Source organism: Pelodiscus sinensis, chromosome 1 (genome assembly GCF_049634645.1).
Source record: "Pelodiscus sinensis isolate JC-2024 chromosome 1, ASM4963464v1, whole genome shotgun sequence".
Taxonomy (NCBI): domain Eukaryota; kingdom Metazoa; phylum Chordata; order Testudines; family Trionychidae; genus Pelodiscus; species Pelodiscus sinensis.
The window spans coordinates 187,741,141-187,765,598 of record NC_134711.1 but is presented as its reverse complement, the minus strand read 5'-3'; the positions used below and the strand labels follow the sequence as shown (position 1 = coordinate 187,765,598).

Sequence of the window (24,458 nt, the reverse complement as noted above, 5' to 3'; positions counted from 1 at the left end):
TGCCTCAGCCCACATCTTCATCATGTCTCCATTCTCATCATTTCTATGGCAACCCCATGTGACACTATGACTATTAAAGTCACCAGTGATCATGCTTGCTGTGTTGTGATCTATGTTTCCTAAGTTCATAAAGTCTCTCCTAATCTCATCCTGGGAACCCACAGCCTATTGTTGTTTGGCCTTCTGTATGTCTCCTGGAAATTGGTGATATGACATTTGTAGTTGGTGCATATCTTGGCAATAGGATCTCTTTTGCAATAATCAACCCAATTTTTTTCACTTGGATAAAACTGAAAATTTGTTTACAACATTCACTTGTGAACTTGGTCTCATAAATCTTGTGGCATGTGATCTGTTGATAATTTGCCATGTTAAGCAGTGCTCTGTTTCTGGGTATAAACATCTTTGTTTACATAAATATATAGTTGCATTCAGAAATATTGCATCAGCTTGGTTTATGATGCATTTAGGTGCACGAGATCATGTCGAGTAAGGTTTGTGACATTACACAACAGAATTCAGTTCCTCCAGCCCACTGTGACTCAGCTTATTGCCATATGTAAAATCCATGAGAGACAAGGTGAAATACTGACACCGTTGAAGTCATTGTGGGTTTTGCCATTGGAGTCAATCAGAACAGGGTTTCACTCAAAAAATTGATTTTTCAATTCTTATGAAAAACTACCATCCTATGATTTTCATCAAAATGCCATGACTTCACAAGATGTGTTTTGTCTGCTGGTTGGCTGGCATCTAAGTGAAGGTTACAGAGCATCTCTGTATAAAATGCTAGAGTGCACGGGGTTGCATTTTGGTGGATTTGTTGCTTCTTTGCTGACAAATTCCAGAGTGCAATGTGCAGTAATTCTCCCTTTGCCTGGAGGGATATCGTGTTCAGTTTCATCCCACTGTAAGCCCGCTTATTCAATATGCATCTGTGCCAGTGAGGGGAATGCATGGATTGAAGGGTTCACGGTAAGTTGATGAAGCCTGGCTTTATATTTCTGCCAAGTCCAGCCAGTGAATGAAGCTGTACATACTGTCTGCTCCAGAATGGGAAACACAGGAGAGCAAATTTGCTGAGGCTCACTCCTGAGAAAGCTGTGATGATTATGGAGGGTGGGTAAAACAACTGGAAGAGTTGGTGGAAGCTACACAAACTTCTTTGACCACTGTTTACTGTCAAAGTTCCCAAACATCCTCTGTCAATGTGGGGTTTGGTTAGATTCCCAGATGCTTTCAGAAGACAGCAATGAGCAGGGCAACATTTTACTATTTGCATCTGGCCAGAAGGACTGTGACCTCCCAGTGGGACGTGGACTCTAGCTACCATGGTCCATGCCTTTGTCACCTCTGGACTGGAATACAGCAATATGCTTTACCTGAAATCCATTCAGTGGGGGAAGATAGAGCAGAACACCGTAGCTTACTTACAAACCAGAGCATGTGACACCACTGCTCCAGGAGCTGTATTTTGCCATCCATTTATTTCCAGGAATAATTTAAGGTGTTGCTTTTTAACTATAAAACCTTAACTGGCCTGATACTTTCCTAGCTGAGAGCACTCCTTTTCTGTTGCTTTACTGCTCTGAATAGTTAGTGTAGAAGCATTTGAGCTTTAGCTACAACACTAAGGGTGGGCAAAAGGGCCTCCACGGGCCAGATCCATCCTGCCAAGTGGGTGGATCCAGCCCACGGAGGCCCTGCTGCTCCCCCGCCCCCAAGCCAATTGGGACAGAGGTGCATGAAGCCCTGCCCTGGCCCTGCGAGTAGCCCATGGGACTTCAAAGGCTGATTGGCCTGGGGGTGGGGGAGCATGCCAAACCTATTCCAGGGCATGGGTGCCTAGTGGGAAGGGGAAACAAGGGGCCTTCCTGTTTAGGCCCTGCCTCTTCCAGGGTGGCCCAGGGCTACTTTAAAAATTATTGCCCACCTCTGTATTGCTCTATATCAGTAAAGCAGATGCTATGTAAAAGCCCCTCATCTTTGTAATTCACTCTTCCCCTGCATCCAAAGCCTTGTAAGTCTGTTGATGTTCTGGGCATGTTGCAAGTCCCACCTGTTTGAGCTGGTTTTGGTGGGGGGAGGGAGCTAAGGCAGTTGGTGGTGACAGGATGGAGACTGTTTGCTTTGAGGGAGATATGTGCTGTTTGAGCCGATTTAAAATAAAATATGTAGAAGAGAAAAAGGAGAAGAAAATACTTTGATTTATGACAGAGGTGCCTACAAGAGAACAGGCTTTGCTTTCTAATCAAAATAAATATAAAGAATTCTTATACAGTTCTTTCTAATGAATGCCTTCAGTACTTGGGGACTTACATAATTAAACATGTGATCTGCCTAAAGTCACAGTGAGTCATTCTACCATTGGTTCCCGTTTCCCAGCTTTGGGCTCAAACAACCCTTTTAGACATTTGAAACTATACACTATGTTTTGTTACTATTTCTTCCCCTTTCCTTCTACGTAGACACTGCTTCGTCTTCATACATTTACCAAAGAATTCTGGGATGCCGGCAATGATTGATTAAATTTTTTAAAGACCAAAACATATGGATGCATTTCACTAAACAAATCCCCTTTATACAATTACATCAAGACATACACATAGTTTTAACCAAATAAAAAAACTGATTTGAGATAAGTCTAATTCTGTGCCCTCCATTGTCAGATCTTCTGCATTGATTGACCCTCATAGATACAGGGTTTTTTTTAAATATCAGGCACTTTCGTGAAAATTGTTTGAAAGTGTTTTATATCTCTTTTTTAAAAGCAATTTTTATAAAGGTATTTATTTTTTCTAAGCACAGTTTTCATAGTTACATTATAGTTTAGTCTAGCTGCTTTTTTGCACATACGTTAGCGTGACCACACTCCCTGGAAATTTGTTATTGGAATTACATAAAACGTTATCACATTGGGGAAATAACTGGGTTTTCTGCTGTTGCTTTGTAATGATGATAGATTTATGGAAAAAGCTTCTGCCAGATGTTTCATAGCTTGCTGTTCTTTTATGACATTAATGTTAAATAAAATCAACATTTTCCAAAGTCTATGTTGTGTTTCTAGCTCTTGTTTACTGCCTCCCATCTTACTGTTCTTTTGGTTGTTTGCTGTTCTTTCTTCCATCTGTTTTAATCCAGGCTTCTGCATGTCTCCCACAAAGAGCTTGCTTGCTTCAAAGCCTAGTAAGGACAATGGGATCTCATTTCGGATCAGGCCTCTAGACTTCATTTTCTCTCTCTTCCAGACTATTTATTCATTCCATCCTTTATTAAACTTTTTTTGTGTTCTGTTTACTTTTTTATTTTCTATTTACCTTCTTGCTCTCTGGTTGTTTGATTTCTTAGGGTATGTCTACACTACAGAGGTTTTTTGGGGGAAACCAGCTGTTTTTCTGAAAAAACTTCGATTACGTCCACACTGCAATCACGTTCTTCCTAAAGAAAATCAAAAGAACAGAGGGGTTTTTCCAACATTAGTAATCCTCATTCTATGAGGAAGAAGCCTTTTTCCGAAAAAGCTCTTTCGGAAAAAGGCCTGTGTGGATGGGAAAGAGGGAGTTCTTTCAACAGAACAGGAAAGAGGAAAAAATCACAGGTGCCCTGCTGGCTACTCTGTCCATTGTAATCACAGCTGAAATGTGAGCTAGTGTCCATTCAGTGTGGATTCCATCTTTTGAAAAAGCAGATCACTTTTTCTATGTGCTTTTGCAGCGTAGACGGTCTCTTTCGGAAGAAGTTTTTCTGGAAGATCTCTTCTGGAAAAGCTTCTTCTGAAAGAAGACTGCAGTCTAGATGTAGTCTTACTGTTTTATTTTTCCTCTGCTTCTGTGCCTAGAGAGAAGTCAGTTTAGTCTAGTGTTTAACACAGGGAACAAGAAGTCAGGACTCCTGGGTTGCCTTGCTGGCACTGCTGCCCATGAACAACTCATTTACATTTTCACCCCTCTTAAATGATTTACTATTTACATTTTTACAGCATCTTTCATTTGCTTCCATTCCCTTACTCTTTATTTCTTTAGCTCCTTATTTTCTCCATATCAGCTCTCCTTTTATTCTTGTTTTCTGTTTGAATTATATAATTGAATAAGCAGTTCCTGCAATACTTCTGTGACACAAAACAACAGAGACAACTGTACCTATCACATTTTCAGTCATGGGCTTGGATGAGTGGTCCATTACAGAGCACCAAATGGCAATGATAAATGGTCTCATAAGTTTTAAATACCGTGGTTGCCGAGCTGTTGTCAAAGCAGAGGCTTCTCTGACCTTCCTGTCATTACATCAGCACCTCTAGTTTGCTGACATACCAAGACAGAGGTCTATGTGAGCTCTTATCAACTCTGGCTTGCAGGCTATCATGAGATCATCAGTTTATCATCTGTAGTTTGCTGGGCTGATACCCCACAGAGACCTGTAAAGTCTCCATTAACTCATCTCCTTTAACGAGCTATGCTTATATCTTGGTAGAGGTCTTTGAATTTTTCCTGCTCAGCACATCTAGCATCCTGGTCTAGTGACAAGGCACAGGCAGCTCTGAAGTTAGTGGATTATCACCTATAGTTTATTGACCTTAAGAACATAAGAACGGCCGTATTGGGTCAGACCAAAGGTCCATCTAGCCCAGTATCCTGTCTGCCAACTGTGGCCAGCACCAGGTGCCCCAGAGAGGGTGGACCGAAGACAATGATCAAGCGATTTGTCTCCTGCCATCCCTCTCCAGCCTCTGACAAACAGAGGCCAGGGACACCATTCCTATCCCCTGGCTAATAACCTTTTATGGACCTAACCTCCATGAAATTATCTAGCTTCTCTTTAAACTCTGTTATAGTCCTAGCCTTCACAGCCTCCTCTGGCAAGGAGTTCCACAGGTTGACTACATGCTGTGTGAAGAAGAACTTTCTTCTATCAGTTTTAAACCTGCTACCCATTAACTTCACATTAAGGTTAATTCACACATTAACCTTGTGTGAAGACCCAGACTTGTTGCCTCAGTCTGAGCACCGAGGTAAGTTCATTCCACCTACCAGCATTTCATTTTAGCTTTACCTGGATACAGCATTCTTCCTAACTCCTAATTTTAACCTTTTGAGCAGGACTGCTGTTGGTTAAACAGCTGCCATTTCCCATCTTATAGGTGTCTGCATTTCAGTAGTTCCTGTATATGTATAGTCTTGAGATCCTTTGAGGAAAAAGACACTCATTGCCTGTTCAAAGTATATGTGTCATTTTACAATTATCATGAAAGCTTTGTTATCCAGCACTTTGTTAACCAGGAAACTTTGTTAACCAGCACTGCTCCCAGACACACAATACCACCGAGTCTTCTGGCGTGCAAGCCCAAGTCCCATCTGTCCACCCAGCCATTGTGGGGCTTCAGTATGGCTACATATTAATCTTGTTTAACTGATGTCCCTTTGTATCAAGAGAAGTCTAACGTTCCCTATGAAACAGCTGGAAATCTCTATCCTGAAAGGCATGGTGTGGTTTAAAAATCCATAACTTGATGGGGAAAAAGTTCTTATGCCTGTCTGCTGGGAACATATTCCTCTCTTTCTCTGAAGTCAACAGCAAAACTCTCATTGACTTCAATGATGCACTCAATCTCCTGTGTAGGGTAAATAAAATGAGAAGATTGTTGTATATCAACAAGTAGCTGGCACAAGTATGGAAGCCATGTTAAAAAGCTAACAAAGCAGACTTCAGCACAGTTACAAAGTTAAATCTCCTCTCCCCCATTAATAGAACTATAATGGAAAAGTGCTGTCTTCATATTGGATTGTTTTAAGACATGCCTTAATTCTTACAAGTAGCACAGCTCCTGTAAGCAGGGGAGAGGTAATGTGGTGGAGATACTGGGTTGGGACTTAGGAGATTTGGGGTTAATTCCTGGCTTTATCATGGACTGTCTATGTGACCCTGGGCAGTCTCTCTAAGGATATGTTTATACAGTGATGGCTGATAAGAGTGGGGAAAAGGCAGCCCCAAAAGGTAAAAGGCCTGCTAAGCAGGGGCGGGAAACTGCAGGGAAATTAGGAGCAGCTGATAGGGAGCTGGTCCAGGCAGATGGGGCCAGCTGACTCCACTTCAGGCTTGCTGCAGGCCTCCTGGGGGCCTGTAAAAGCCTCCCCAGCCAGAAGGTGGGGAAGAGAGTGGGAGGGTGGAAGGACAAGTAGAGGAGAGGCAGAGTGAGGAAAAGCAAGAGTTTGAGGCCGTGACAGCAGATGCAGAGCTAGAAACAGCAGGGGAGGGAGTCCCAGAGGGAGCAGCTTGGCTCCCTACCCCAGAAACCAGCTGCAAGCCCCAACTCTGGGAAAAGGGGGAAGACTGCTGGCCTAAACACTGGCCAGGGAAGAGAAGCCCTTGCCCCAACTGGTATGACTGTAGTCCAAGAGGACATACCCAGGGCAGCTTTAATCTAGCTTGCTTAGGTCCCATAGCAGTGAAGATAAAGCAGCATGAGCTTCACCAAACTTACCCAGCACCCTGTGTAATTACAGGTGTGATGAGCATGTACTGCAAAAGCTTCATTGTGCTGGTATCCAAGCTCACTGCGCTATAATGGCTTGAGCTGCAGTCACACCTAGTGATTGCAGTCTAGACACAGTACATTCATGAAATGGGGATAACAATGCTTCCTTTGTCTATTTAGATTGCAAACTCTGGGCAGGGACTCTGGACTTCAGATTTACAGCACTTAAGACTATCAGGTCCTAGTTTTACTTGGGTACTACCATAATATAAATAATAAAAATAGTCTGGCAAAAGTCCTCTCCAATGTTTCATGTGATTTCCATGAAGCCTATTCTTTATTATTGGAAATACGCAAAATTTCAGCTTTTGATTCCTTGAGTGTGGATTTTAAACTGCACTCACAAAGAGAAAAGGAAAACAAAACTGAATTTGATGCAATTTTAAAATAACATGTAGGACTTATTAGGCTCCATCTTCTTGCTTGAGAGGTCAGTCAAGGATGGTGGGTGTTGAAGATGTGGAGACCAGGCCATGCTGTCACTCACCTTTTTTGTTCAGGTCCAGAAATGGTACAATTTTGCTCAGATGTATTTAGCATAAAATGAAAGTGTCTGGAAATATAAATTGCCTCTCCTCCTACAGCTAATCTGGTGACATGGTATTTTTAGCACTTCAGGGTGCAATAAAACATTTAAAAAAATAAGCTTCAACTGCTCTTCTATGTGTGAAGCAATTGATTAGTAATGCTTCCAAATAAAACCCACTAGTTTTCCAGTAGTTACAAAATAGCATTTTGAAGTGGCTTCATATGACTACCATACAGAAGAAACAACAAAGTTAAGGGGTCAAACTCCACCCTGAAGTAGCTCCACTGGAGCACCCTGAGTTGTTACCTTTTAAATTAGGGTTGGATTTGACTCAAGGGGCCAGGTTCTCAGCTGGTATGAATGGGCAAAGCTGCTTGTCAGTTAGTGAATCTACAATGCCTTATATCAGCTGAATTCATAATGGTTAGTACCCATCCAATTTTAGAAAGGGCAGAGATGATCACACGGATTGCACGACAAATTTTAACTAAGGAATAGAAGAGCATCATAAGGTCCTGTGTGGATTGGTACAAACCTCGCTGGGGGGGGGGGGGAGGGGGGAAATGGGGGAAACTGGTTACAACATGATTGCCTGGAGCAGTGTGTCCCCTCCATGTTCAAGCATAGTTCCATTTGGTAGTGCGACTGGAAACTCAGCAGTGTCATAGAACAGGGCTAAAATCTACCCAATTAGCACCATCCCTCACAAAACATAAAATAGCGTCTTGGGGCCTGCTTACTTGATAAGTGCAAATATATTTGTCCCACAACATATTTAAAGCACAGTTCAGTGTGATAGTATAGATGAGGTCTTAACTACATCTCTGAATAGCATTAAACTAAACTAAACAAAACTACTTTTGTTGTTGTTGTGTTCTGGGAAGTATTTGTTGGTACAGTAATTCTGTTTTCTGAGGACTGTCTCTCTCTCTCTCTATTCTCTTTAGACAGTGGGCTTGTCTAGACGAATACTTAGTTTGTGGCAGCAGGCTCCATCTTGTGCTAGCCTGCTGCACACTAAGGCTACGTCTACACTGCATTTTGTTGCGCAAGAAGATATGCAAATGAGGCGTGCCGATGAATATTGCCACACCTCATTTGCAGACCTAATGAGCAGCCATATTTGCGGAAGGGGCTTTTGCGTAAGAAGGAGCTGTCTACACTGCTCCTTCTTGTGCAAAACCCCCCTTTTGGGCAGGAGCCGCTTATTTTCAGGCTCCTGTGCAAGAGGGTTTTTTTGCATAAGAAGGAGCAGTATAGACAGCTCCTTCTTGTGCTGAGGGTACTCTTCTTGGCATTCCCTACTGGCTAGCTTGGGTGGCTCCCTGCTCAGCTTAAGGGCTTCTGTGGATCCCATTCTTGGCTGCCTGACTCTTCCTACGTATTATGGATTCCAGTCGGTGACAAGGCACTTAAAAGTGAGGTGTTGCAGTACCTAAATCTCTGTGTGGTGCCAGCCTCAAGTCAATATATATCTGTTTAGGGTTTTACTGGTCATAAAGCAGAATGAAAAAAGCATGTTTGCCATCTCACAATGCGAATTCTGAGCCTGGAAGCACAAATACTGACTGGCCTACTTATGTACACATTGCAAACCTTTGGGGGGGGGGGGTTTAAATGAAACACCTTCACTGACCTCAATTTTCAGATATGACAGTTGAAAACTGAATGAGTAGTTGGAAAAGTGGTTCCTATCATGCCTCAGTCTGACTCCTGCCATTTAGGAAACCTGTGTTGATTTGTTAGACCTTTCCAATTTCATCATCCCTCATGCCAGCTCTACTCAGGGGAGGGACTCGCCCTGTAAAAACTGGAATCAGTTCAGCCCTTCTAGTGGGTTAACCATCGGGCTCTGCCCATACAAAGATGGCTAATAATAAATTATTAAGATGGGCTCATGTTGGACATGCTTCTACCAGGAAATGGGCAATGAGTCAAATTTTTTAAAGGTGAAAACTGTCCCACTTTAAAATGTAGTTAATTATCCCTGTTGTTCCTTACAGCTTGTAATTTGGAGACAAGGGTGGAAGCTTTTAATTGTCCAGATGTCTTATCTGTTATGTTTGTCTTTAAAAAGACAATAAAGGTGAGTTCATTGCTGCTCTTTTTTTCACCCTCTCCACGCCTGGTCCCCTCACTGCTGGGGCTCCATATTCTGGAGTTCTTACATGGATTTTCCATTGCTGAGCATATTTATTTAGCCTTGATTCCAGTGGCTCCTAAAGACACTTCAGTGCCAACAAAACAGTTGTCATGGAAGGTTCTGAAGCTTGTATGATAAATCTAAACTGGTTCAATATATATTTAGGCTGTTAAAATATGTATTACATACTTAGGAGACCAGTAGAGTAGGATTTTGCTTTTAACACTCTTTAAAAATGTCTATGAAATTTCCAAGAAGCTGGAATGGTTCAGCATTAAGTGAAAATGTAGGGCTACATTTTTCAGGAGTAACCATTGGTTTTTTCCTGGTTCAATTTGTGGTGTTCAACTAAAAACATTTCTGGCCTGTTTTCCTCAGAGGAGTTGAAGACAAGCAGTTTCCACTGAGTGAAGGACCAGTATGTCTGACGCTGGGCTTCCAAGAGTGGAGATACACAAAGTCAGGGCCCATTTTACAAACTTTGGTATCCCTACGGGATCCCCCCCCCCCCCTTTTTTTGTTTCATTGTCAATAAAAGCTGGAGATGAAAACATCGCCATACCAGCCTTTTAAAAAGAAAGGTTTGTTTTATTTGGTACCATTAAAGTTTGCCTTCTGATATATTTTAAATATTGTCAAAAAGTGTGTCTTTTTAATTAAAAAAGAAGAAAATGTGTTTTCCTTAGTTCATGACTTTTGTATACCTCATTTCAGCCCTGGTGTGTAACCGTTAAGGAACAGGTATTATACTAGAAATGCCGAGACCCTCCTAATTTATAGCTCCATGCAGCCCTGCTTATAATACTTTCTTGTTTTCAAGTATTTTAAAATGAACAGAAGTATATAATGGAGAGGGATATGGTCCTAAGTCGTGAGCTAAGTGTGGTTGGACAGGAGACCCCTCAAGAAGTAGCTAGCTGCTGTTGGGGAGCCAGCTGGTGATATCTTTCTCTCTCTGATACACCACAGAATTATCATGTTGCTAAGGGGCACCCTATTAGTGGAGGTACCCTCTGTTATATCAGAAATAAAACAGAAATCATGACCATCTCTTATAGACCTCACTCCTGCAGTCAGATCCAGGTCAGCAGACCTTTGCACCCACCCAGTGACTCAACAAAGCAAGTGTCTATTCTCACAGAGCCAACTGCAGGATCTGCGCCACGGTCATTATGAACCAGGTTTGGTGAGAGAAATAAAGTGTCAGAGATCAGCATAATAGATAGTCTATGAAAACTGGAATTTGGGCATTCAAATAGTCATTTACATATGCAAATGACTCCTGTTATAAACACATGGGGTTTAGTGCTCGTGGCACTTTTGGCAGAGGTAAGGGTGTGAGCCTGCTTCACCTAGCAAAATTACAATCTTTTACTCACCCAGGTAGTCTCTGCAATTATAATTTGAGATGTTTTTCTTGACTAACTCTTTTAACACAGCAATACACCACTCCAGGGTGTGCATTATTAGGTGATTGGTGCATGCCTTAGGTGCATTATAAGACACAAATAAGAAAGATGATAAGTGAATCAGTAGCCAGCTAATGCACACCCTGAACTGACTTATTGCTATTAGAGTATGACTCATTCATTGTGCATTTTATGATGATTTTAAAAAAGTGTTGTGGGGGGGAAGGGTTGGACCTTTTAAAACTTGTTCAGAGGAAACATAGTTAAATATATTTACAGAGAAAAAAAACAATAGATGAAATAGCTTGGCTGATTTATGGGTTGTTTTTGCAAGAAAACAACTTATGTGGAGTGTGGTAAGAACCAGGGGCTGCCTTATCTCGTGTGAGAGTTCTATAACCTCACTCTGGCTCCTGTGGAAATTCCATCTCCTGCGCTCCGGAGACTCTCGGTCTGGCAGTCAGTTGATTGATCTGATAGAAGTACAGTATTCTGTCACAGAAGTCATGGTCACAGCAGGAGAGGGAATATTTTCAGTTACTAGGGCCAATCCCATGGGCAGGAAGACCTTTAACCAGAGTCTACATTGAGACATTTTTAACTGTGAGTGTAATCATTCGAACAATTTACCACGGGTCCTGGTGGATTCCCCAGCACTAACCCTTTTCAAATCAAGACTGGATGGTTTTGTCAAAGATCTGCTGTAGGGCAGTGGTTCTCAAACTTTTGTGCTGGTGTCCCCTTTCACACAGCAAGCCTGAGTGTGACCCCTGATCCCTTATACTTCCTTTTTTTTTTTTAAAGTATTTAACACTATTATAAATACTGGAGGTGAAGTAGAGTTTGTGGGTGGAGCCTGACAGCTCCATGTAATCACTTTGTGATCTCCTGATGGCTCACAACCCCCAGTTTGAGAACTCCTGCTCTGAGAGTTACTTGGGGAAGTGCTATGGCATTGTTACACTGGAGATTATATTAGTCCCATCTGGCCTTAGCACTGAAGAATCTCGCACTCTGGGGTGCCAGCACAGAAAGCAGTGCCAGCAGTATTATGTTTTCCTGGTGAAAAGCAATGGTAAGCAGTGTTCCCTCTAGATTTTTCCATTCATGAGCAGAGGAGTTTTGTCTTATGCAGCTATCTCTCTCCCTATCGCTGTCTCATCTATTATGGAAGAAAGAATACTAAAATAGCTCTTTCCAGATCACAAAGAATAAAAAGAACTATTAAATCAGAACATTTACCCAAACATCCTTATTAATATGGCTGACCTTAACTGGCAATGTACTGTATCATGCCATTAGTTACAGATGGGGTAAAAAGACATCACCCTCCCAGGGTCAGTCCACAAAATTTTGGCACCTGAGGCAGGGAGTTCAAATGATGCCTCCATGCCCCTTCACTTGGGCCAAAACTTTGAAAGGTCTCAATTCTACCTTCTTACTGTTCTACTCCTCTCATGGTAGTGCAGAGAGAATACATATGCACCAGCAGCAGACACAATTTTCTACACTCTGGGTCCTAGTGGCGCCCCTCTCCCCCCCACAGTCTGGCACCTGAGGCAGCCACCTCAGTTCACCTCATGGTAAGGCCAGCCCTGTACACTCCCTCCCCCCCCCCCCACATGCAATGTTTGAACAATAAGCTGTTTTTCTTAAAGACCTGGGCTGCACTGCTATACAACAGGGCTGTGTCAAGACTGCATCCCTTTTTCGTAAAAGGGATGCAAATTAGACACATTGCAATTGCAAATGAAGCGGGGATTTAAATCCCCCCCCCCCCCGCTTCATTAGCATAAAAATGGTTGCCGCTTTTTCCGGCTAGGAGCTTTGCTGGAAAAAAGTGCCAGTCTAGACGCGGATCTTTCAGAAAATAAAGCATTTTCCAAAAGATCCCTTATCCCTCTTAAAATGGCTGCTCAGTCCTACAATGTTCGGTTTTCCTCCCTTCAGTTTCATGTCCTACAAAGGTGCTTCATGGCAGGGCTAACTCAACAGAGCAGACTGGTCCAAGGTCTCCTGGTTCTTAATGGGGCAGGTTCCCTATTACTGAGACCAACCCCTCTTTTTTTAAAAAAAAATCATGATTTTAGGACTATTCCCAAGATTTTGGGGGTCTGAGTTATGATTTTTGGACTAAGGGGGTTAGTGATAATGAAATGGCTTGTGCTATTTTGCTCATGTCTACTGCTTTTGCTACGACAAATCAGGAAAGAGATCTTGGAGTTATTGTGGACAGTTCTCTGAAAACTTCCACGCAGTGTGCAGTGGCGGTCAAAAAGGCAAATAGGATGCTAGGAATTTTTAGGAAAGGGATAGAAAATAAGACCCAGAATATCTTACTGCCCCTGTATAAAACTATGGTACGCCCACATCTTGAATACTGTGTACAGATGTGGTCTCCTTACCTCAAAAAAGATATTTTGGCCTTGGAAAGGGTTCAGAAAAGGGCAACTAAAATGATTAGGGGTTTGGAATGGGTCCCATATGAGGAGAGGTTAAAGCGACTGGGACTTTTAAGTTTAGAAAAGAGGAGACTGAGGGGGGATATGATAGAGGTCTATAAAATCATGAGTAGTGTGGAGAGGGTGAATAAAGAAAAGTTATTTATTAGTTCCCTAAATAGAAGAACTAGAGGACACCAAATGAAATTAATGGGGAGCAGGTTTAAAACTAATAAAAGAAAGTTCTTCACACAGTGTGTAGTCAACCTGTGGAACTCCTTGCCAGAGGAGGCTGTGAAGGCTAGGACTATAATAGAGTTTAAAGAGAAGCTAGATAATTTCATGGAGGTTAGGTCTATGAAAGGCTATTAGCCAGGGGATAAAATGGTGTCCTTGGCCTCTGTTTGTCAGAGGCTGGAGAGGGATGGCAGGAGACAAATCGCTTGATCATTGTCTTCTGTCTACCCTCTCTGGGGCACCTGGTGCTGGCCACTGTCGGCAGACAGGATACTGGGCTAGATGGACCTTTGGTCTGACCCAGTATGGCCGTTCTTATGTTCTTATGTTTTGTGTGGCTTTTTTGTTTGTTTGTTTGTTTTGTTCTCTGTGTTTACTGCCACTTCCAGCACTTCATGTGTTCAGTGATGATTTCCAGAGCCAGGACAGCATAAAGGGGCAGGAGCAGCTGCACAGCAGCCCTAGCTCCAGCACGTGGGGGAGCTGCCCACCACGCAGCCCTGCTGGCTGGGCCACATGGTGGCTGCCACTCCAGCTGCAACACACGGGGGTAACGACCCACCATACAGCTCTGCCAGCTGGATCAGGGAGGCCTTTGGGTAAAAGAAGTGGGAGCAGGGACTCAGATCCTTTCGTTGGTCCATTTCACTGGGGTAGTATAGAAGCCAGGAAAGTTCCCCACAATAGTGGGACCATTCCCCCACTTACATTTACACTGCACAATAAATTTAGGATCTGACTCAGGTTTTAGCCCAAGCCACACTCCTGTCCACACACAAATCAATCTGACTTCAGTCACAAGCACTCAGGTCCCAGGTCTTAGGACTCTGCGAGGGGCTGGGCTAGATTCCTGCTGTGACTTGGGTCCAAGCCCTATCACTTTTTCAGTGTGGATGCAGCTCAAGTCACAGACCCAATTGGATGGTCTGTGTAATGCAGTTTGGATGCATTAGCACAAGCTTGAAACCCAAGTTTACAAAGCAGTGTGGCTACTCAAGCATGGGCTTGAAACACTGAGACCCACATTCCCAATGCAGTGTAAACAGTCAGTGAACAGAAAAAATCATGTCCCCCGTTTGTCCATTTAACACAAACCAACACAAATTTCAAATATTCACCAATTTCTCATGGGTGGGCTACAAACTAAGACTTATTTTCTGAAATTACTTGCAAAATTATTTAAAATAATTTGAGAAAATTGTACTTTGTGGATATTCTTGAACAAGCAAAAAGGCAGAATTCTTTGAACAAATTATTTGCTACAAATTATTCACTACGTTCCTTTAAATATGTGGCATATTTGATTGCCTAATATACAGCACTTTGAAATAAATCTATTCCTCTATAGAATATGATTCCTTTTAATTAAGCAAAATGTGCTAGCTTGTGTTTGTAAGGTCTCACTTTAAAGCCATTCAGGTTAAAGCTTTCAAGTCCTGCAGGTAGCGTTCAGAGCTGCTTTGTTCCGCATAAAGAACCTTTGCCGGGTTACAGCTCAGCAAGTTAATGCTCCCGAGGCCTTTCTTCTCAGATCTTCTTTTGTTACTAAAGTCCTACCCCTGGTGTCAAGTGATGAATGTCTGGAAATGAACTGTGTGACGACTGAGCCCAGAAGGGAAGATGAAAAGAATTCAGAATGTTTCTTTTTGTCATGAAATATAGAAGCATTTACTTGAATTATGAACAGCATATTAGTCTTACTCTCAGTAACAGCAGCTAGGGAAAGAGTTTATAATTGATGAGGGGAGTAAAACTGATTCATATGTTGGGAAATATGTCATGGAAATTTGAAGTTTATGAAACTGTTCAAGTAATTAAAAAGAATGGCTAAAACACCAAAAGAATAGGTTACAGAGATGAGGTAGGTGAGGTAATACTTTTAATTGGACCAAACTCTGTTGGTGAATTATGGTAAAATGGACTTTTGAACTCCCCAGACAGATATTTGGCTAAATGTCAAGGTTTCATTAACTGTGTCACTCGGCATATCTTTCCTAGGCCAGAGGAAGAGCTCTGTGTAAGCTTGAAAGCTTGTGTCATTCACCAACAGAAGCTGGTCCAATGAAAGAGACTACCTCACCCACTTGGGTCTGTTTGAGCTTCTATAAGGCAAAGTGTGCTGATTGGGCAGCAGCAGACAAATGCCAGGATTTTTCACTGTTGTCTCTGAGTGGGGCTATGTCTATGTTACGGGTTTTTTGTTTTGATTTTGCATAAAAAACTTTCGAATTTTTTCACAAAAAATCCCATCCCTCCTAAAATAGCCAATATTCCAGTGGATAGGTCACTCAGCTGAGACGTGGAAGATCCAGGTTCATAGACTGTTCTCTGCCTGCCTGATTTAGGTCAGCTACTTAAATCCACAAATATGTGTACATTGCAGTTAGATGCTTCTCACTGGCCATCCCAGCTGGCTTGGGCTACAGGGGCTCAGGCTGGGAAGCCCAAACATGTACATTGGATTTAAAATGCCCCTTTTGATTGAGCATTGTGACCCTGAATCAGCTGGCTGCAATAACTGTATAGTCTAAGGAATCTGGCAACATACTTGCTTCTATGATACTTGGTTCTAGCCAAACCTTGTGCCTCACTTTCATGTTCATTAAATTCCCTGGAAGTTAACCTTCCTTCTCCCAAATTGTGAAAATAGTTTTATTGTAAGATTATCATGAGGTGCATATATAGAGAGCAGAAATGGACTGAAGAATTAAGAAGTTTATTCATCGCCTTCTAGAAAGCCAGAGGCTAAAGATCAAATCTTTCCAGACATTTTCTGGGACAATTGAAAGTATTTTCAAGGAAAACAATACTTTAGCAAACAGTAAGATTTATTCAAATTTGGGAATATGTAAGGCTGAGAAGCTGATTAGAGAGTGTGCTGAAGATTCAGGATACTGCTGTCACAATTGTTAATCAGGCAGGATGCATAATTCAGAATGATACGCTTCTATCTCGAGAGATCAACTCACTCAATACTTCACTGACGTGTGATGTGAAAACTACAGACAGGAAACTAAATCAGATAATTGGGACTAAGGCACCAGAATACATAGACAGATAATTTACATGCTGCCCAGTTCCCAGGACCAAGGAGGATGTTAGCCCTGAAGTTCTTTATCTGGAAGTGAATTGGGGAAAGGTGTCAGGAATCCTGATGGTTTCAAAGCTGGCCACCCTCTCTGTGAAGGACCGCTATTAAGATGACAAAGTAAAAAAAATCTACACATCACTTCTTTGATGACTCTGAACCATTATCTGTAAACGCTAAGAGATACAATCTGTATCTATGAAAACGATAGCGGGTAAAAATTGACTTCAGCATGAGCAAATGTGTAAACAATAATGAAACAAAGGGCCAGACCCTCATCTGTGTAAACTGGAACAGCTTCATTGACTTCAACTTCAGCCGGTTAATAGCAGCTAAGATTCTGTTCCAAGAAGAACAATAAAATACAACAGTCCAGGTTCTTAGCTCATATGTGTGAAACTCCATTGTAGTCAATGGAGCTTGCTAGTTTACACCAATTGAGTATCTGACCTACTGTATTTTGCCAAAGTTCAGTATAGTGCCAGATAATTAAATCCATTAAAGCAAATGAATACTCTGCTTGATTTTGTGTGTGTGTGTGATATCTTGGCATGTCTCTCAGAGTAATCCGATCTGGAATATGGACATGTGATTGGACAAGTTATTTCTAGCAAACTTCGAGGAGTAATTGTGGTCGCCCACAGAACCATTAGATGTTATAGTTAATGTGCTTCTCATTATGGTTTCCTCATTTTGCTTACCATAATTTAGTGGTTGTTGTCTATGGCACTTCAAACCTTGTCAAAATGATTGGTGTCCTGATGGTAGGACTAATTGTGACAACTTCTAGGTTGTCATGGTTTGCCACAACAAGACAGTTTCCAAAGGGACTGTGACAGCGATCACATTGATTCTTGATGATCTATTGATGTCATTACTAAATCTCTGTCTTTAATCTGTGAACTACAATTCATGTCTGTTCCTCTAACTAATATTTATTACTTGCATTGCCTAGAACAGTGGTCCCCAACCATCTGAGGTTGCTGGGCCCCAGGGGGCGTGGCCGTTCGCCCGCCGGGTGCCCGGGGGTGGGGCCCCACATAGCTGCATTCCTGGGGTCGGGGCCCCCCCAAAGCCGCATTCCCGGGGCCGGGCCCACCCCATAGCCGCATTCCCGGGGCCAGCACTCTCCCCCCAAGCACCACGCACCCGGGGCCGGCGCTCTCCCCTCAAGCGCCGCGCGCCCGGGGCTGGCGCTCGCTCTCTCCCTCCCTCCCCCAAGCACCGCGCGCCCAGGGGCCGGCGCTCTCCAAGTGCCGCGCACCCTGCAAGCGCCACGCACCCGGGGCTGGCGCTGGCGCTCCCCCCCCAAGCACCACGCGCCCGGAGCCTGCGCTCCCCCCATGCGCCGCGTGCCCAGAGCGTGGGCGGCCAATCCGCGGCGCCCCCGGGGCTAGCGCTCACCGTGTGCCATGCGCCCGGGGCTGGCTCCGGCACCACTCATGCGCCACGTGCCCGGGGCCAGGCCAGCCCTGAGCACTTGGCGGGCACACACTAATACCCCCGTGGGCGCCATGGCGTCCACGAGCACCGTGTTGGGTACTACTGGCCTAGAAGCTCCAAGCAAAACGCATGGCCTATTGGCCTATACTGCCATACAAAGTGTACAGTCTACATAGTCAAAATAGACAAAAGATAGAAAAGTCTCAGGGGAGTAGTTGTGTTAGTCTGTAACTTTAAAAACAATGAGTAGTCCTGTAGCACCTTAGAGACTAACAAAAATATATACATGGTATCATGAGCTTTCATGGGCAAAACCCACTTCCTCACATGAGATGAGATCAAGATCATCTCATCTGAAGAATTGGGTTTTTGCCCACAAAAGCTCATGATACTATGTATATATTTTTGTTAGTCTCTAAGGTGCTCCAGGACTACTCATTGTGTTTATGGGACAGAAGAGTAATACTTTCCTTTCCCCCACTTTACAGATGGGGAACTGAAACACAGAGAGATTAAATGACTTGCCCAAGGGAATTCATGGCAGAGCAGAGAACTGAAACTAGGTCTCTGGATCCAAGTCCAAATCATCCTTCCCCTCTAGACTATGTGAGTATATAGCTCAATTATTCCTTCTCACAGCCACCAGTTACAGACTCCTGACTGATCTGGAGTGTGAATACTATTTGTAATGAAGTCTATAGCAGAACTCCCATTAATAATTATGGGTATGTCGACACTTGCTCCCTGTCTCGAGATAGGGATGCAAATGTAGTGTACCAAAATTGCTAATGAAACGCAGGATTTAAATATCCCATGCTTAATTAGCATAATCACATCTGGACACCATTTTCAAATCGCATTATTACGAAATAAAACGCCCCATGTAGCAGCGTTATTTTGAGAGAAGGGTTTTCTCTCGAAATAACTGTTAATCCTCAATTGTTAATACAATGAGGATTAACACTTATTTCGAGAAAAGGGTTTTCTCTCAAAATAACGCTGCTACATGGGGCGTTTTATTTCGCAATAATGCCATTTCAAAATGGCGGGCAGACCCGATTATGCTAATTAAGCACAGGATATTTAAATCCCGCGCTTCATTAGCAATTTCGGTACACTACATTTGCATCCCTATCTCGAGATAGGGAGCAAGTGTAGACATACCCTAAGGGAGTAGGATCGAGTTTTTAGGCATCACACTTAACTACCAATTATTACATAGAGTTATCAGATCTTTATGGCAATACACAATTCATTCTTTGTATATAGCACCTCTCATGGCCAAAGTTTCCCAAATGCTTCACAGTCTTTAAAACGGGCCGGATTCTCTTCTGGATGAAGTCACTGGCATGTTTGCAACTGTTTAACAGTACATACTAACATTGCACAGCATTTTAGGACAGCTACGGAAGATGTACCCTACTGAAGATGCAAGGGGGATTTAGCTAGACATAATGTAACTATAATAGGAAGGAGTAACGAGGAGTAACGGTAGTTCGGAATAGGAAGCCTAGTCCAAACTACTTAGTTCGTGCCGCGTGTAGCCGCGGGGCACGGAGTCCGAACTAGCGGACATTTAAAAATGGCGGTGCCCGGCAACATGCCAATGAAGCCCGGGAAATTCAAATCCCGGGCTTCATTTGCAACTCTGGTTGACTACATTACCACCCTAGTTCGAACTAGGGTGGTAGTGTAGACATACCCACAGTGAGGTGAGCTGACAGACTCACAGTCCTCAGGGCAGCTTTCTCCCTACCCCTGTCGGTGAACCTGATACTAGTTGGAATTTGGTTAGGGAGATCAGAATTAGCACCTCTCTTATGAAAGTGCCATGGGGTCTTTCATGGTGATAAATGGTCAGAACCTTGAAGTTACATGTCACCTGCAAGATACCAGTGACTCTTAGTATATTGCTGGGGCTTTGATTCATTATACACTCAGAGGAAAGTGGTACCTAGATCACCAAAACCACTTCTTACAATACCTAGGAGCTCCTAATGAAGTAAAGACTCAGTCTAACCCTGCTTAGTTAGAAACCCAACCGATCACAGGTAACAATAGCAAAAACTATAAACATTACTGATAAAACAAAGCAGATGTTAAGTACAAATACAATTTCTTTGGATACCTTTGGATTCAGTCCCTTTGGACTTGGCATTGCAGAGTAGAATTAGATGCAGCTCACTGATATTTCTGCTTGTTGGAGGAGAGCTTTCTAATTGTGGAAGTTGAAACAAGGCCATTTTTGCCTCCTTTGCTTGGACATTTTTCATTAGCATTTTATGCTGGACACTGTCATTGTTTATATATGAAGTGCCTTGAGAATAATCTGACATAAAAGTGAAGTCCTTTTTCCATCCTCTAAACTTTTCAGAAGAAAGGCTATTTTGGAGCATAGTAATATGTGGTATACAAATGATGTTATTTTTTACTTTTCAGCTGGGAGCATGGAACAGTTTTCCTACATAAGACTGGATAGTCAAGCCACTATAAACAGAACGTTTGATGAATAGCTGGAGAGATATTGTTTGCATGTTTCTTTGTTTGGCACACACAGAAGAAAAAAAATGAAAATTCCGATTTTGATTTTCCAGTTATTTTAATCTTACATCCAAACACATTTTCCCCTGTGTAAATAGAGAGATAATTAGTTAATCCATCCCTTGCCAGTCTCTACTTTGCTACCCATCTAAACACCACACTGCATTGTGGATATTTCTTTTGAAATAAACACACAAACAAAGGTTTTTTAGAGTCTCAATAGATGGACTGTTATATTTAGTCTGGCATGCAAACTTTGGAATATGTACTTTAGAAGACTGCACTGCACTGAACACAATTTTTTAATTCTTCATTTAATCAAAACAAACACTCAAATAACCCCCTCCCCATAAACACTCGTGTCTTTTCTAAGGAACCCTCTTTATCCACTTCCTGGTTCTTAGAAGATCTGAAGCTACCGCTCACGGAATGGATTTTATTGACCAGGGTGGTACACATGCCACTGTATGACAATCTGCAAGAAACTTAATAAAGATTTAACACCTTATGAACTTTTCTGGCTCATAGAAATCAGAACTGTATGGGAAGGACATAGATTTGACAGCAGACTGGTATGTAGATTTCTACAATAGTTATTGTAAAATTGGTACATGTTTTAATTGAATCTCACTAACCAAGCACAAAAACAAATCTGAGATTCTCCTCCACTGTACTGCTAAGGTGTCTCGCTTTTGGCTAATCATTTGGAGTCAACCCACATAACTTAAAAACCCAAATCTTATCTACAGAACTTAAAAGTCTATTGCCTCCAGTATTTTTTCCTAAGAATTAATGTATCTGGATGCACTTTAGAGGAGATGTTACAGATGTATCTAGATAGTACTCATCAGTAATGATCTATAAACTAGGTATGCACTGCAAATTGCACAATACATCACTGCTAGTACTAAGCCATGATAAAATGACGACTTCTGTGATAAATGTGTTCTAGTCCTTTCAAATGTTGAGTAAATGATAAAAGCTTCATTTAAATTTTAATAGGTTATGTTTATGAAGGCATTTTTCACAAATGCCAAAATTTGCAATGTGTAGTCTCTCTGTATTCTTATACCTCCCCAAGGTAGAGTTTAGGTTATTTTTATGATAATCATACAGAAACTTGCTTTAGTTGATAGTTTTTTTCTGAATAAAGTTTTTCATTAAAACTGTGTTTATTGTAGTCATATTGTTGCAAGAATCAGAAATGATGGCTGTATCATGACTAAATTTCTCCACTTTTATAAAGGATAAAAGGCTAGAACTTTGGTTAAATCAACCAACATGCATCCAGAAATATGGACATGTGACTAACAATATGAATAGGATATGCAGTTCTTGACAGAAAACCATTAACATCTGTTGGGAATCTGAGCCTTTATTCCCAAAGCCTTTGATTTCTAAGATTTTCGTAACCAAGAGATGTTACCTGTGGTGTCGCTATTAGTATGTTCATTTTAAATTTGCCAACTGCTGGGAATTATTGAACATTGTTCTGCAACATTAGTATGATCTTGCAAGCCCTTACCCACCTGAGACCTTATTTTAATGAGTAGCTGCATTGAAGTCAAACAGTGGGAATTTGCAGGATTGTGTCCCCAAATAGCAAATGCAAGTATTTAAATACTATCACCAAGACACTTGTGAAACCTGTGCTGCTGGCATTTTGATGTTGTTAGAAAATATATTTTAATTACATTTCACTTGAAAAAAATAACAAGAATAAAGTATTTTAAGAAATTATAACAAATTATGCAAAAATCCCAAACTTTTAAAAAAATGTCCAGCTAAGGGCAACTTTGAGATGACTTTTTTTTTACACCTGGAATCAGACTGACTTCCAAATGGCTCCAGGATCAAAGAAGCATAAAGAAGTCTTATCACCATCTCTTCCCAGGCTGAGTGGAGCTCAGATGTACCAGAATAACTGGGAACTTTAAATTAAAAGTGAAAATTCAAGAAAACACAGGTTTGGGTAATGGTCTGATGAAGATGAGTCCTTTAGGGGACCAGGGAAAACCAGGGCTTGAATGTGGAAGCAGTTGAATGTTTAGGCAAAAGATACTACACTAGTCCTAGTTTGCATGCAATGTGTGCTTATATCTGTATTATTTTTAAAAGTGTATCCAGGGGACTTTCAGAGCAACTGCAATTAAATTTGTGAATGATCCTTCTTGGTAAACATGTGACTAATCCAACATGGATGACATCACCATAACTCTGAGCTGCCACCCTCAGTGAAGATGATACCATTTGAAAGGGATTATTCATTCACATAGTGCAACTCCCACTGATTATCCCTTAATTAGGAAGTGTATACACCTGAAGAGACATGCAAGTTCTCCATAGCAGGATGTGGCCTTTAATGTTAGTAAACATAGTAAGTTATGTAGACTGTACAGTATATTGGATATCTAGCAGGCATGGTTTCTAGAAAATAACAAACTCCATGTACTGAACATCCTTTACGCATCCTTTAAGGTGGTATTGAACATCCTTTAAGGTGGTATTGAATGGCTCTGTTCAAAAGTCAGTATGGGGATGTGAACTGTGTGATGATGCCGCAATTCACCTCAATGATAAATGATATTCAATGATAAATGAATAACATTGACCTGTATTGTGCTGGGCTCTGCTTAACTATAGACGTACAGTTGTGAATTGTAGAGTTATAGTTCTGTCTGTGATGAGAACGATGATGTGCCACGTTCAGCACAGAAATAAAGTTACATGGCATCAAAAAGTTCCCATGGCTGCAGTGGCTTTTATCACTCCGTATTTATATTGCAGTAGCACGTAGGAGCCCTAGTTATGGGACAGGCACTGTGCAAACACAGAACACACAGTCCAACCTTGCCTTAAAGAACCTGCAATCTAAATTCAGTCATGTCGTATATGAAAAATGTTCACTCTAAATACTGTTCCACTTCTGCATTGTACAGGAGTCTGGAAAACCAGCGCTAACTCCATTACATTTTTCTACATTTTACTTTCTGAATTTACAGAAGGATCTTTTGAATTTTTTAAGGTTTCTGCAGAGGGGATAAAATGAGGAAACCCATCACCGTGTACCTATATTGTAGCTTTAAAACAAAATTAACATCATGTTCTCTTAGCTTCTCATAAAAGCACCACAAACGAAAGGCCTCTGAACAGCTTGGACCAGGTACTACACTGGTGGAAATCAGTGCAGCTCTGTTGAAGTCTTCATCCCTGTGGAGTCATGATTGCATTTTCAAATACAAAAAGGCATCAGTGCTTGCTTCTCAATTCCTTACATTTAAAGATCTGTTGTAGAGGGCCAGGAAGGAGGTCAGTGCTAGAAGCCTGATCCGTTGAAGTCATTAAGGCCATGTCTATGCTATGTGGAAGATCAAAGCTGCCACGGTCAATCTTCTGAGGTTCGATTTAGCGGGTCTAGTCTATACTAGACCCACTAAACTGAACTCAGAGGGCATCTCTGTTAGTGCCAACACTCCTGCTCCTCACAAGGGGTGTGTCTAGACTACATGCCTCCTTCGACGGAGGCATGTAGATTAGCCAGATCGGAAGAGGGAAATGAAGCCGCGATTAAAATAATCGCGGCTTCATTTAAATTTAAATGGCTGCCCCGATCTGCCGATCAGCTGTTTGTCGGCAGATCGGGGCAGTCTGGACGCGACGCGCCGACAAAGAAGCCTTTCTTCATCGGCACAGGTAAGCCTCGTGAAACCAGGCTTACCTGTGCCGATGAAGAAAGGCTTCTTTGTCGGCGCGTCGCGTCCAGACTGCCCCGATCTGCCGACAAACAGCTGATCGGCAGATCGGGGCAGCCATTTAAATTTAAATGAAGCCGCGATTATTTTAATCGCGGCTTCATTTCCCTCTTCCGATCTGGCTAATCTACATGCCTCCGTCGAAGGAGGCATGTAGTCTAGACACACCCCTGGACACACCCAAGGAGTAAGGAAAGCTGTTGGGAGCAAATGCTCCCATCAACCTCCTGATGTGTGGATGGCATGGAAGAGCAATTTAAGATATTTTGACTCCAGCGACATAATTAACATAGCTGAAGTTGCATATCTTAAGTTGACCTTCCACTGTAGTGTAGACCAGAAC

At 42.1% G+C, this 24,458-nt stretch overlaps 1 long non-coding RNA gene across 1 annotated transcript; it reads left to right on the top strand.

The window, feature by feature from the left end:
• The first annotated feature begins 9,062 nt into the window (after positions 1 to 9,062).
• LOC142826966 (uncharacterized) lies at positions 9,063 to 22,926 on the top strand. Its single transcript, XR_012901270.1, has 3 exons — positions 9,063 to 9,147; positions 18,311 to 18,428; positions 20,262 to 22,926. It is a non-coding gene; the product is annotated as an uncharacterized LOC142826966 (long non-coding RNA).
• Positions 22,927 to 24,458: the final 1,532 nt, after the last annotated feature.